Raw genomic sequence first — 13,768 nt, 5'->3', positions numbered from 1 at the left:
AAGTTTTAGTTCCTCTTTCTGATTTTTATATATTTTCTGTTTTTCTCTTGGTGTTAGGCTGTCTCTTGTAGACACAGAAAAAGTGATCTTTGTGAAAAGAGAAGACGAGAGCTTGCAGGTTCCTATAAACAAAATGCATGTACCTTCTAACGTAAAGTTTGATGTTTAGGGTAGCTGGATAAGTAAATTCTAGATGAGGAAGTTTTTAGTTAGCTGCTGAATTCCTTGCAACACTGTGACTTTGTACAGGAACTAAAGGAATAGTTTCTGCTCTAAAGAGCTCTAAGCCCTGTGGACAGCCTGGTGATTTTCAAATTGGACTCAGTGGGAACCCAGGGGTCTGCACCAATCCAACAAAAGATGTTTTACAGATGCTGCAGTTAAGTATTTTCTGGCAAATGCTAGAGACTTAAAGCTATTCTTTCATTGCTTTTAACCATTTTATAGTTTGGGGTTCTGAGTTTGACTTGGTTTGAAAACAAAAAGTTCTACTGTTCTAATGCTTTTGTTCAAATGCTTTTGAAAATCAGTGATTTGGGAGATGCATTGTGGTTAAGGAGGGGTGACAGAGTTGAGGGGTTGCCTGGCAAGGGATCTTAAATATTTTTGCCAATTTTTATGTTCTGTATGCAATAAGAAATGTAATGCTTTCAAAAATGATAGCTAACCTTTACTAGAAAAAGTTTACATTGTTGATACTCTGCTGGTGGCCACCGTGGACACAAACAGCTACAATACTGGCAGCGCCTCTAAGCTCAATTCATTCTAGTTAGGAGATAAAAGACTTTTGATAGCAAGTCATTACATCACAGGCAAACGTATTTATGATATACAACACTGGACCATGTTATTTTTAGTGTTAAGACATTCAGCAGTTTAGGGTTGTCCAAGAAATTTCTAAAATGCCAATTTTAAAGGACTTAATTCAAGCAAAACTTATACCTACTTACAGTTGCTTCTTTCAAAGTGAACTTAGGTTATTCACTGATCAAAATGTGTATAGCTATCCTTTAAGGACATCCACAATTACTGTTGTCATACCTCCAGTAGGCAGTTCAAATTGCTTAAAACTTTGGTAATGACTACGTGGCTATGTTTGAATGAAGGTCATCTGCCCCTCCATTCACTGCTCATATTGAGCCTTTTGTACACATATCTCAGGGTCCTTTACAAAGAACACTAATCAAGATACAAAATAACATTGTAGCAAATAATCTTGTCACAAATTCCATTACACAGTAAAAGCTAAATAAAAAATAACAGCTTTTCTGCCTATATTTAGAAATTTATATCACTTAGTGTCAGGCAATTCAGAGAAGAGAATTCCACAAGAGAGAGGAAGGTGACAGGAAAAGATCCATTAACTAACACGCACACACACACACATACACACACACAGAGTCACACACACTGTCACCAATAAAAATGTTAAAAATGAGCCTAGGAAATTAGTAATTAGGGATAGGATTTTTCTACATTGTTTTAACATATTTTACCAAAAAATTAGATAAACTGATAAATTGTCTATTCTGAAATTAGTAATGAAGCAACTGACAAAGAATTCATCTCCAAAACATACAAGCAACTCATGCAGCTCAATATCAAAAAAACAAAACAACCCAATCCAAAAATGGGCAGAAGACTTAAATAGACATTTCTCCAAAGAAGATACACAGATTGCCAACAAACACATGAAAGAATGCTCAACAACATTAGTCATTAGAGAAATGCAAATCAAAACTACAATGAGATACCATCTCACATCGGTCAGAATGGCCATCATCAAAATATCTAGAAACAATAAATGCTGGAGAGGGTGTGGAGAAAAGGGAACCCTCTTGCACTGTTGGTGGGAATGTAAATTGATACAGCCACTATGGAGAAGAGTATGGAGGTTCCTTAAAAAACTAAAAACAGAACTACCATACAACCCAGCAATCCCACTACTGGGCATATACCCTGAGAAAAGCATAATTCAAAAAGAGTCATGTACCAAAATGTTCATTGCAGCTCTATTTACAGTAGCCAGGACATGGAAGCAACCTAAGTGTCCATCAACAGATGAATGGATAAAGAAGATGTGGCACATATATACAATGGAATATTACTCAGCCATAAAAAGGAATGAAACTGAGTTATTTGTAGTGAGGTGGATGGACCTAGAGACTGTCATACAGAGTGAAATGAAAGAGAAAAACAAATACTGTATGCTAACACATATATATGGAATCTAAAAAAAAAGAAAAGAAAAAAGAAAATGGTCAGAAGAACCTAGGGGCAAGATGGGAATAAAGATGCAGACCTACTAGAGAATGGACTTGAGGATATGGGGAGGGGGAAGGGTAAGCTGTGACAAAGTGAGAGAGTGGCATGGACATATATACACTACCAAACATAAAATAGATAGCTAGTGGGAAGCAGCCGCATAGCACAGGGAGATCAGCTTGGTGCTTTGTGACCACCTAGAGGGGTGGGATAGGGAGGGTGGGAGGGAGGGAGATGCAAGAGGGAAGAGATATGGGGACATATGTCTATGTATAACTGATTCACTTTGTTATAAAGCAGAAACTGACACACCATTGTAAAGCAATTATGCTCTAATAAAGATGTTAAAAAAGAAAAAGGTAGATTTTTGTGTTTAGGCACTCCCACTCTTTTTTTCATGCAACACTTAAACTTTGTCTAATACAGTAGTATAGCATAATAGTAATTAAGAGACAAGGTTTGGAGCAAGATTTCCAGAGTTTGAATTTTAACTCTACTACTTACTGGCAATATAATCCACCAATCTTGGCCTCAATTTTCTCATCTCTAAAGTGGCACCCACTTCAAAGAATTGATGTGAAGATTCAATGAGCTAATATATGTAATATGCTTAGACAATTTCTAGTACAGAATAAGTACTCAATAACTATTAATTATTTATATCATATTCCAGGCCCTGTGCTAGCACTAGGAATGCAATGGTAAATAAAAAACAGGCACAGTCCTCAGCCTTCCTAGACCTTAAGTCTAGTCCTAGAACTTTATGCATTATTTCCTTCTATTAAAATATATTAGGGGCTTCCCTGGTGGTGCAGTGGTTGAGAATCTGCCTGCTAATGCAGGGGACACGGGTTCGAGCCCTGGTCTGGGAGGATCCCACATGCCGTGGAGCAACTAGGCCCATGAGCCATGGCCCCTGAGCCTGCACGTCCGGAGCCTGTGCTCCGCAACAAGAGAGGCCGCGATAGTCAGAGGCCCGTGCACCGCGATGAAGAGTGGCCCCCGCTTGCCACAACTAGAGAAAGCCCTCACTCAGAAACGAAGACCCAACATAGCAAAAATAAATAAATAAATAAATGAATATATATTATAAGGTTGTTACCAGAGAATGAATAGACTTTAACAATGGGGAAAAAATTAAAAAAAACAACAAACTAAAATTTAAAAAAATAGTATTTTGGATATTAAATTGAAGGCAATATTTAGCTTTATTTAAAACTTCATATTTTTCTGCTGCTTTTATGGATAAAATTGTATGACAGGGCTTCCCTGGTGGCGCAGTGGTTGAGAGTCCACCTGCCGATGCAGGGGACACAGGTTCGTGCCCCGGTCCGGGAAGATCCCACATGCCGCAGAGCGGCTGGGCCCGTGAGCCATGGCTGCTGAGCCTGTGCTTCCACAGCCTGTGCTCCGCAACGCGAGAGGCCACAACAGTGAGAGGCCTGCGTACGGGAAAAAAAAAAAAAAAAAGGTATGACAATAACACTATCAATTTTTCCAGAACCAAATTATGGCTTCAGTTTATTTTGTGATTTCTTGATTAGTTTAATGCATTAGTATTTTTTAAAATATCATTGCTAATGTTTTATATCAGAAAGTAACCTATTTTAAGTATGCAATTTAAAAATATTTATGTGATCTTAGTCTATTCGGAGCAGTTCCTCCCCTCACCAATGAATCTCTATAAGATGGAAATCAGTGCAAAACGCAAAATAGATTTTGTACAACAGAAATTTTCTTTTCAAGAAGTTTTATTACTATGTATTTTAGAAACATTTTTATGGACACTTTTTTCTTTTTCCTTAGTTCTGAAAGTAATAGAAAGGCAGCAGGATGTGTTTAAGGTCTATGTTTAATGTTATCTAAACAGTGTATGGTTGTGGACTTAAGTTATAGAAACGTCTTGCTAAACTGGAGCCAAGACCTAATATGAATATATGAAGAATTTGAAAGCTATGGTGTCCATAGGTCTCATTTTGAATAGATGAAAGTCTTGATGTATGAATAATCTTGAAGACTGGAAGAAAGGTGGAAAACGAAGAGCTTTCCCATATAATTTCATTAACTATTTTTTTATTCCACTTCCTATCATTGATTTCATTCCATTTCTGTAACTATCATAGAGGTCGTATTACTACATCCTGAACAGGATGTTGTGCAATATTCAATATACTGTAATTCATCTGTATTTGGAGGGAGAGCATATTGGAATGCTGAAAAGTGCCTATTAAATTATAATTGTTTATAGACAAGAGCCTCATGTTATTTGGGTTTAATTTTGGCACAGTACTTAGCACCAATCAGGTTAAGAAAAGACAGGTTATTGATGAAGATGGTGACACACTAATCAGGTGTTCACTCATCCTCAGAAGCGCTAATGCTGGACTCTAGGTAATTATTTCTTTAGGGTAGTTGGGACTTTGACCCACTTTCAAGCTTAGTAATAAGAATTAGGGTATAACTCAGTGTTGTATTTAACTTTTAAGCACCAAGTGCATCAGCATAAAATGGATTAGAATTGCTTTGTTAAGAGGAAGGGGAAAGGCAAGAGAACAAATCTACATTACATGCTAGTCTCTAGGCCTAGTTATTTTTCTCAGGCCCCCACAGTTAATCATTTACTTAAAAATGTGAAGAAAAAAGAAAGATGTGGGGATATTTTATTAATTCACATAGGAGGAGAGTTCTAGCAGAAGACTGAAAAACTGTAGAGGACATTCCAGCCTGAGGTGAGAAGTTGAACCAGGGGCTTCTAATGTGAGATTATCAGATCTGCTATCGTTAAGACTTTATGCTAAAACACACCCTCTGTTAAAACAAGGTACATGTTTGCACACAGTACATGCTCAAGAGATTTTTATTCTTCTCTAAGAACTGCTTTTCAACTAGGAAATATGGTATCTCAGGCCATGACCTTCTTTCTAGATGAAGTAGCCAACACTTGACAAGCCATGACTTGGATACAGTTGGTAGCCGAAATGGCTCCTTGACATTTATTTAACAAACCTTATATATATTAAGCACCAATCTTTGCTAGGTTCCAGAGATAAAGAGGTAAGATAACTTTAAGGACCTCATAGTCCAGTGCTGGAGACAAGATCACAATTAATTATTAGATAATGTGGTAAGAAATGTGACAGAAAAAGGCGGCAATAGTTTTACAGCCCATGATAGTTTTTCAGTTGACAATGGAAATACGATATACACAGCATGGAAACATCATACTAGTTTGATGTTCCTAGTTCCTGGTTTCCTAGTTTCTATCATCAAATTCTACCAGCAGCTTTTGCACCCAATCACATCCTCCTCACTGAAAAGGTAATCACATTTTTTATAATTCATGATTGATGAATCCATTTTGATATGCTATATTGAAAAATCAGGATATATTCCAGACTCTTGAGGCTGATGCTATCTTTCTCCCACATATAGCTTGGTTTCTCAGAGAGAAAAATGTGGTTTAAGCTCTAATGTTTATAATGTCTCCTATAATGAAATAAACACTACAATACACACACACACACACACACACACACACTGAGATCTACATTTGCAAAGGTAACTCCGTCTCTAAACACTCCAGACAGCAGAGACATTTTGGGTCTTACTAAGATTCTAGAGGTACTTACAGAATAAATGACCTGAGCTAGATAAGCTTTCATTGCTTCTTCAATAGCTTTTTATAACAATACTTTCAACAATGTCAAATTAGATTAAGAACACTTTTAAATCAAATGACTCAGATTTGGAATAAGTAGCTTTCCTTTTGCAAATAATCAGATACATAAAACATGTTAACAACAAAATATCATATCTCCCCAAGATTATTTATGTAAAAAATAAATAAATCTGTAAGGTTATTAATTAATGAATGAATATTACCCCCTGGTTGCTGACTCTTCCCTAGAGATATCCAGAGATAATTTGGGAGCTGAACAAATTTTTTGTTGATGCTGATGAATGATCACCTTATACTGTTTATTGGATATCAACAGTTCTAAATATCCAGAAGCTTTAAGACAAGCACGGTGACATGTTACCCCAAATCAGAACTTATTAGAAATGAAATTTATATGGTTATAACGAAGCAGTAAGAAAAAAAGGAAGGTATCCTATAAAAGCATAAAACTTGAAAGGCTAAATAAACTTGTGCTTATTAGAGCTAATCCAGCCCCTAGTTGTAGCCAACCAAGTCAGGCCTCACTCCTAGGGGCTCATCAAGTCAAATTTCTGTTATGTGCTAAACCTGAGAAGATTAGATTGCCTCCACCTGCTAAATCAGAAAAACTGGGACACTGGATTTGGCATGAGCGGTTGGGTTAGAAATCTACTGAGGAGTCAGAAGCTGAACTATCAAATGATTAAAATTGCTTCTAACAGGCATTATTTTCCACTGTTTCATCAATAAGGAAGCAGGCGCCTCTGTACTATTTCACAGGATGGGAATGCTTTCTGGAGTTAGATTGTTCAAGAGCTGCTTTTTAAAATAGCAATACTCTTATCATAGTAAAACTTGCCTGCTGAGTCAAAAGGAAAGTTGGCCTCATCTATCTCATCTACCTTTAGGAAGAATTTAAATTGTAAAGTTGCCCGGCATGATTCCAGCTGTTGGCTACTACAGATACTTTTCAATATCCACTCTTTTATTGCTCTGAAGGTATATGGATAAGCAGGTATACACTGTAAATGGAAAACAGAAAGAAGGTCATCTTTAAAAGTCCAACTGAATGAAAGCAAACAGTAAGAAACCTGTACTTTTCTTTTGTCCATCCAAAGAATCTGGCTCTACCAGACTCCACTCCAGGAGGAAAAAAAAAAAAAAATCACAAATAGTGCCAAGGCGTATCTCATTCCTTATGATGATAAAGGGAGGAAAAGTTCCTTTTAAAAGAGAAATAATATTTCCAATAAGGACATTAAATCTAATGCTATTTTGATGTCAAGTGCACCTTCCCCTAATCCTCACTGATTTTTATTCAGCTTAATTTGAAGCCACCATAGAACTCTGCTTTAGGAAGCCTCCGCACTCTCAATAAATTTAATCAGCAGGGATGATAAAATAGGTTCTGTAACGGTACATGACTAACCCAGAGACATAAACATCGATAAATTCCAATGCAACATTTGGGCATAAAGTGCATAAAATGTGCCTTAAGAGGTATATTCTTGCAGAATGTTGGCGTATGTCAAAGATCAGGATGTCAGACAGATGAGTGTACGTCTGCACATGTGTGTGTGTGCATGTGTGTTAGTCTGGGGTTCGCCCAAAGTTGCCTGAGTGAAGCTGAAAATTCAAGAGGAATTCTAGAGTAGTCACTTAATACAAATGAGAAGACTAGCGTAATTAAGAGAAGCCTAGGGCTTCCCTGGTGGCGCAGTGGTTGAGAGTCCGCCTGCCGATGCAGGGGACACGGGTTCGTGCCCCGGTCTGGGAAGATCCCACATGCCGCGGAGCGGCTGGGCCCGTGAGCCATGGCCGCTGAGCCTGTGCGTCCGGAGCTTGTGCTCCGCAATGGGAGAGGCCACAACAGTGAGAGGCCCGCGTACGGTAAAAAATAAAAAAAAAAAAAGGGAAGCCTATATGTAACCAGCAACAAGTTCTTTCGCTTTGCCAGATTCTGGTAGTAAGAGGGAGGTAGAATCCCTTATTACATATTTTTAGTATGTCCTGCCAAATAATGTAAAAAATAGAATTATTCATACTTCTATGAAAAGACCTCAGAAATATGTAATAGAAGGTACAGTGCACAATGTATTCAATTTGAGATTTTGAAACTTTTAGATATATATGTTAATTTTGTGTTTGGTAGCTGAAGAATGAATGAAGTGAAAACTGTAGTTAGAGCTTACTTTCCCAGGTTTAATATAAACTTACAAGCTGGGAATAACAACAGTATCTGCCTATTCCAGGGAGTCCCTGAGAGAAAACAAACTGTAGGAGCTACTAAAGGGAAAGAGGAGAAAAGGACTAGAGAACAGTCATCGTCAGACCTTTTTGTTGCTGTTTTAATAAAAAATCCTGATATTTTCTTTCTTGGGAGGAATAATTTGTACTTGGGGGAAGTGATATTACTGGATAGTCTTAGGGAGCCCATGCTTGTGGTAGCTAAGTGGTTCCTTAAAAAGTAGAGGACCCCCCTAGGCATCTCACAGCAGCATTTGTGGGATGTTGGCCTGTGTAGAAGGGGACTGAGGGTTAGGACCCCGGCTGTGGCAGTCCAGGATCTGCAGTGGGCACACTGAAGAGTGAGCACATACAAGCAGCCCTTCCTGGGAAGCATCGCCTCCTTCTCTCACCTATTCTTGTATGCCATCAGTGAGAAGAGAGTGAAGCAACTCTTACTAGGTGCGTCAATTCTTTCATGCCTAAATTACATTATGCTGTGAGTGTTCTTGAACTTCAACCAACCACTCCCTGTACCCAACGCATGGTTTCATAGCCAGAAAAGAATAAAAGCAACCACATCACCTGTATGCACAAATGAATGTTTCCCTCTACCCAACCCTCGAAGGGGACCATAAATGTATTCTTTGCCTGATAAATACCCAGAAATTCTACAGTAATTATGTAAAAAAAAAAAATCTAAAGAAGGAATGATAAGTTCAACAGATTTGTTTAAAAACCCAAATTACTTTTTGGAAACGAAATGAGAAACAAGATGAAAATCAAAATGGAACAAAGCAAGAAAAAATATTTTGGGGAAATGCCCCCAGAAGAAATTTGGAATGTACACTGCTCTATTATCACAGCTATTACTTGTTCAATAATTTGAGATGAAATAGTGTACTAACCCCAATTGCCAACCTACATTCCTAGGAAATTCTGTTCTCAGTAATACCCAAAGCATTCTTTAAATGCATTACCAAATGCATTTCCATGTGCAAAATCGAACTACATATTCTTCTGAATTGGAAGATGTGATCCAGAAACTCCTGGGCAGATACAGCCCTCAAGGAGTGCAGGAATGTACCTAGACTATCCCCAGATACTTAATGAAATTCTAAATCTAATCTAATGAAAATCCATTTCTTGAGTTAATCCCAGAGCATCATCTCAATTGGCCTGAAATATTTTGGTCACTTTATGAAGGGGGAGAAATCAACTGGCTTCTGAGAAAGTGAAAAGAATAGGCTCTTTTATAAGCCTTACAATGGTAATTAGATTGTTATTATTTGTTGGGGGACAAAACTCAGATGAATCTTTTTTTTTTCCTTTTCCTAAATTAGCAGAGATTGTCACTGAAACACCTGGTATGTCTAACGACTGTGCACAGTAATAAAACCCAATTTTAGTCATGTTATCTAAATGCCAATGTAAAAAATAAGCTTCAGAACTCATAAATGCAACTGCTGATGTACTAATGAGCAAGAAAATTACCAGTAAAGGAGGCTGAATATTGTAATACATTTTAAAAAAAGGATTAAGGGGAAAATAACTTGTCATGGTTTTGATCTTATTGTATAAAAAGAGTCAACTCCCTCTTTCGAGATTTGTCAGTTTTCTCAAGGCCTCTGGGTAGCCTAAATGGTTGTGTAGTGCTATACTATTCCAAACTTTCATAATAGTATTCAATGCAGCATAATGTAATTTAGGCGTGAAAGAATTACACCTAGTAAGAGTTGCTTCAGGCTTCCCTGGTGGCACAGTGGTTGAGAGTCTGCCTTCTAATGCAGGGGACACAGGTTCGAGCTCTGGTCTGGGAGGATCCCACATGCCACGGAGCAACTAGGCCCGGGAGCCACAACTGCTGAGCCTGCGCGTCTGGAGCCTGTGCTCGGCAACAAGAGAGGCCACGATAGTGAGAGGCCCACGCGCCGCGATGAAGAGTGGCCCCCGCTCGCCACAACTAGAGAAAGCCCTCGCACAGAAACGAAGACCCAACACAGCCAAAATAAATAAATAAATAAATAAATAAATAAGAAGACCCCAAGATCAAAAAAAAAAAAAAAAAAAAGAGTTGCTTCACTCTCTTCTCACTGATGGTATCTGATCCAATAGGTGGAGAAATATGCTGAATTGTCACAGTGTGCATTTCAATGAGAAAAATTGCTACAGCATAGAAATATTTATGGAAGTGCTGACAACATATCAATTAATAATGCCTGCAAGATACAAAGAGAGAATATTCTATTCTTTACAAGTTAAGAGAGAGCCAAGTCAAAGACTTCATTTCATACGGCCTCTTATATTACAGCACAGCAAGTAATTTCACCTTCAGTGGACTAATCAGACCTGACTCAGGTTTTGCTAATAGCTGAAGTAAGAAAGAGCAACAAGCAAAACCGTGTACGGTGTGTTACCATCTATGTAAACCGGAAAAGCGGGGGAGGATATATACGTAAACATTTGCATATACAAAGAATCTTTGATTTGGGACAATACTGGGAAGATGGGTACCCCTGAGGTGGGATACCCCAGCGCAGGGAAGAATTAGACTTATTTTTACTATATACTCCTTTGTATTGATACTGTTTGAATTTCTTCTTCTTTTTAAACCATGAGTATATATTAACTGCATAAGAAAAAAAATTTTTAAGAATGGCTGGAGAACAGATGAAGACTAAGTATGTTATGACAGAGTAAGTTAGCAAGCTGTTGAAGAACTATTCTGAATTTTAAATGTCAGAAAAAAAAAAGAGTTTATTCTTTGGCCTATAGACAAAGTGACTTAGGAGTTGAAACAAAGACACTTTAATGACTAAACATGATTTGATAAACCCCAGTACTGCCATTTATTAGTTGTCTGTCTGTGGGCAATTAGCATCTATGTCCTCATCCATAAATGGGTGTAATTATACACATGTGCATGTGGGTCTGTGTATAGTAGGGGACAGGCTGGGTGTAATCAGGACTGGGGGAGAGGAGCGGGTCTTATAACTAAAGGAATGGATCCCTTGTACTCTGTATTAGGGGGACTTAAACTCTGGTAAGATTTTGAGTAAATTTTCCTCCCCATTTAAGAAAGGAATGAGAAGTGAAGATTTCTCTGTTGCAATATTTCCTTCCTTTACAGTCTTTCCTTTCAGCCGGTTTCCAAAGCTGCTTCATCTATGATACTCTTCTTCAGTTAGAGAGATGCTGGATAATTTTCTACATTTCTATGGGCCTACATTTCTGGAAAGTTATCAGAAATGTGTATCATTTATTAAACTCCAATATGTACATTTTATGGTTCACTTAAATTTTCACTGACACAAAACCCCAGCCAGCCAGCCATTAGCACTTTCCCCCCTATTTATTCATCATAGCTGTCCTTCTAAAACAGTCTAAATTTCTACCCATTTTTATCTATATGAGTAGCCAGTAGTAAAACATCATTCCTTTTCCTGTTTCCTATGCTTAAACAGCTCTAAATCTATCTGTAGACCAAACAGATTCAACTCGAGTTCACTAAATAGTGCTACCCCAGCAAAATTCTACTTAACACATCTTTAATCTTTAGGGAAGTTTAACTGTTACCCCAGGTTTAAAAATTAAGCTATGTGAGTCAACACTAAAACCACAAAGATGAAACAGGCAACAGATTTCTTTTTGAATGAGTTTGCTATTTCATGGTTAGTTCTGCAAACCAATCATGTGATCTTTAACATTGCGTCACACCAGTATGCCGGACAGTGGATGTTTACAGGAAGGTACCCTGGAAGTAAAATTGAAAATAACTCCTCAGTCTAAACTGACTGCCTCCTGTGTAGGAGCTGTTTCCCCAATGGGCCAGCAAAATGAACTGTAGTTTTGTATAGTAATTCAGAAGATAATTGATTATTTGCCAGTGGTCTGTTTTTGAGTTGCCACGTATTATTATTTTTTTATCCACTCCTGGGACACACTTTCAATTTCACAGTCTTTTGCACATTGTGGACAGTGGCGTTTAATTTCTTTAAGGAAAGCACACACTCTTTTTCTATTACAGTTAGACTAGTTGCTTTCCAAAGAGCAGGCAGGGAACTTTCTATCCAGGGAGAAAATGTCTAGTTCATGTTTGCGTGCTCACTCCATCCGTGGTGTCATGGTTTACAAGCTGGGAAGGGAATTAAGAAAAAGCCTTTCTTCATGTAAGAAAAGACATCTTTGTGACACATTCTTAGATGTTCTGTCTTCGGGATCGTAAACATTCCTCAAGATATCGTTCTTTAATTGTTTATGGATTCCTTCTCTTTATTTTACTGTGAAAATAAGAGTTTCTAGCAGAGTTAAAGAAAATCTTGTCAGGAAACAGTTGTTTTCCACCTACAGACTAACATTCCTGCAGGCAATGCAGCAAATTAACCAATATAAATGTTTCCTTCAAAACACAGAAATCTTTTATCTATTTAGGAAAAGATCACACAATATAACATGCTGAACTATTTCTATTAAGCCCAAAGATGACAAAAAATTGAAAAGAATAAATCCATTATAAAGAATTCATATCTGCTGCTTTGTGAGCAATCCATAATACACCATATTGTGCAAACTATAGGAGATGATGACCTAACAATACAGAATGTAGAGAGGGCTTTTGACAACAGAAAAGCATGAGAGAGTATCATTTAATGGAGAGTGAAAAAAAAATGATCCTGGATTCTTTTTCCCCCTTTATTTGTTGTATCACTTTGTAAAACCTCTGTATGCCTTGCTCTCTTCATCAGAAAAATGAGACCTATGGTTTTATTTTTACAAAGTGCTTTAGGATTTAGGAGAACCCAGAATGCATTATATGATGAGAGCCACCATGGTGCATGCCACGTGACTGCAGGAGAAAAGGATCTAGGGACCAAAAGGAAAACATGAATCAGCAATGAACACTCATATTATTTGTTTAAAACCCCAGGATGTGCAAATATATGTCAGAACTGAAGTTGACCCTCTTCCTTTACAATCACACATTACTACATCTGGGTCTGGTTTTGAAACTTGAGTGTAGTAGAAAGAATGTGAACACAGGAAGGAGTAAAGGGCAGAGTCTCTCTCAAGCAAATCCCAAGTCACCAAGCGCTACATTAACTTGCGCTGAATCCTCCAAAGGACCAGAGATAGAGGGCACTGGTTTTCTCTCTTCCCCCTTCCTCAGCATAACCCTATGCCCAACAGAGTTATGCATTGAAGAGACCAGTCAGCAAAGGAGGAGCTGTCTCCTCCAACTGCCCAAAGTTATATGGGTTTTCAGGACCACAGGAGAGTCAGAATTGGGGATAATGTGAATCGTTATGTTGAGAGGTAGGTCAAGATGGTGTACTAGAAATTAGGAGTTCTAGGTTCCAATGCTTATTCCAACACAAATAAAAAAGGACAGAGAAATGCCACAATCACACAGTTAGCTACTGGCAAAATTAGGACTAGACTTTGGGGTTTGAAAAAAAATTCTGATCATTTTTTACACAGCAGAGGGTTTTCTGTAAATTCTCCAACTTGGGAAGTCTAAATCTAAATTCCTTAAAAAAAAAAGAGTACCAAGCACAGTGACACACACACTCTCTCTGTCTCTCTTTCTCTATAATATATAAATCACTCAATATATACTGT

General features: G+C 37.8%; 1 protein-coding gene across 2 annotated transcripts in view; it reads right to left on the bottom strand.

Annotated features, from left to right (window-relative positions):
- Window positions 1-13,768, bottom strand: part of FIGN (fidgetin, microtubule severing factor) — a 121,149-nt gene that overhangs the window by 41,301 nt on the left and 66,080 nt on the right. The gene's annotated exons all lie outside the window — the stretch shown is intronic.

This window comes from Aethalodelphis obliquidens, unplaced genomic scaffold, assembly GCF_003676395.1.
Source record: "Aethalodelphis obliquidens isolate GAN/ISIS:26980383/991018 unplaced genomic scaffold, ASM367639v1 scaffold2, whole genome shotgun sequence".
Lineage (NCBI taxonomy): Eukaryota > Metazoa > Chordata > Mammalia > Artiodactyla > Delphinidae > Aethalodelphis > Aethalodelphis obliquidens.
This window is presented reverse-complemented; position numbering and strand designations above follow the sequence as displayed.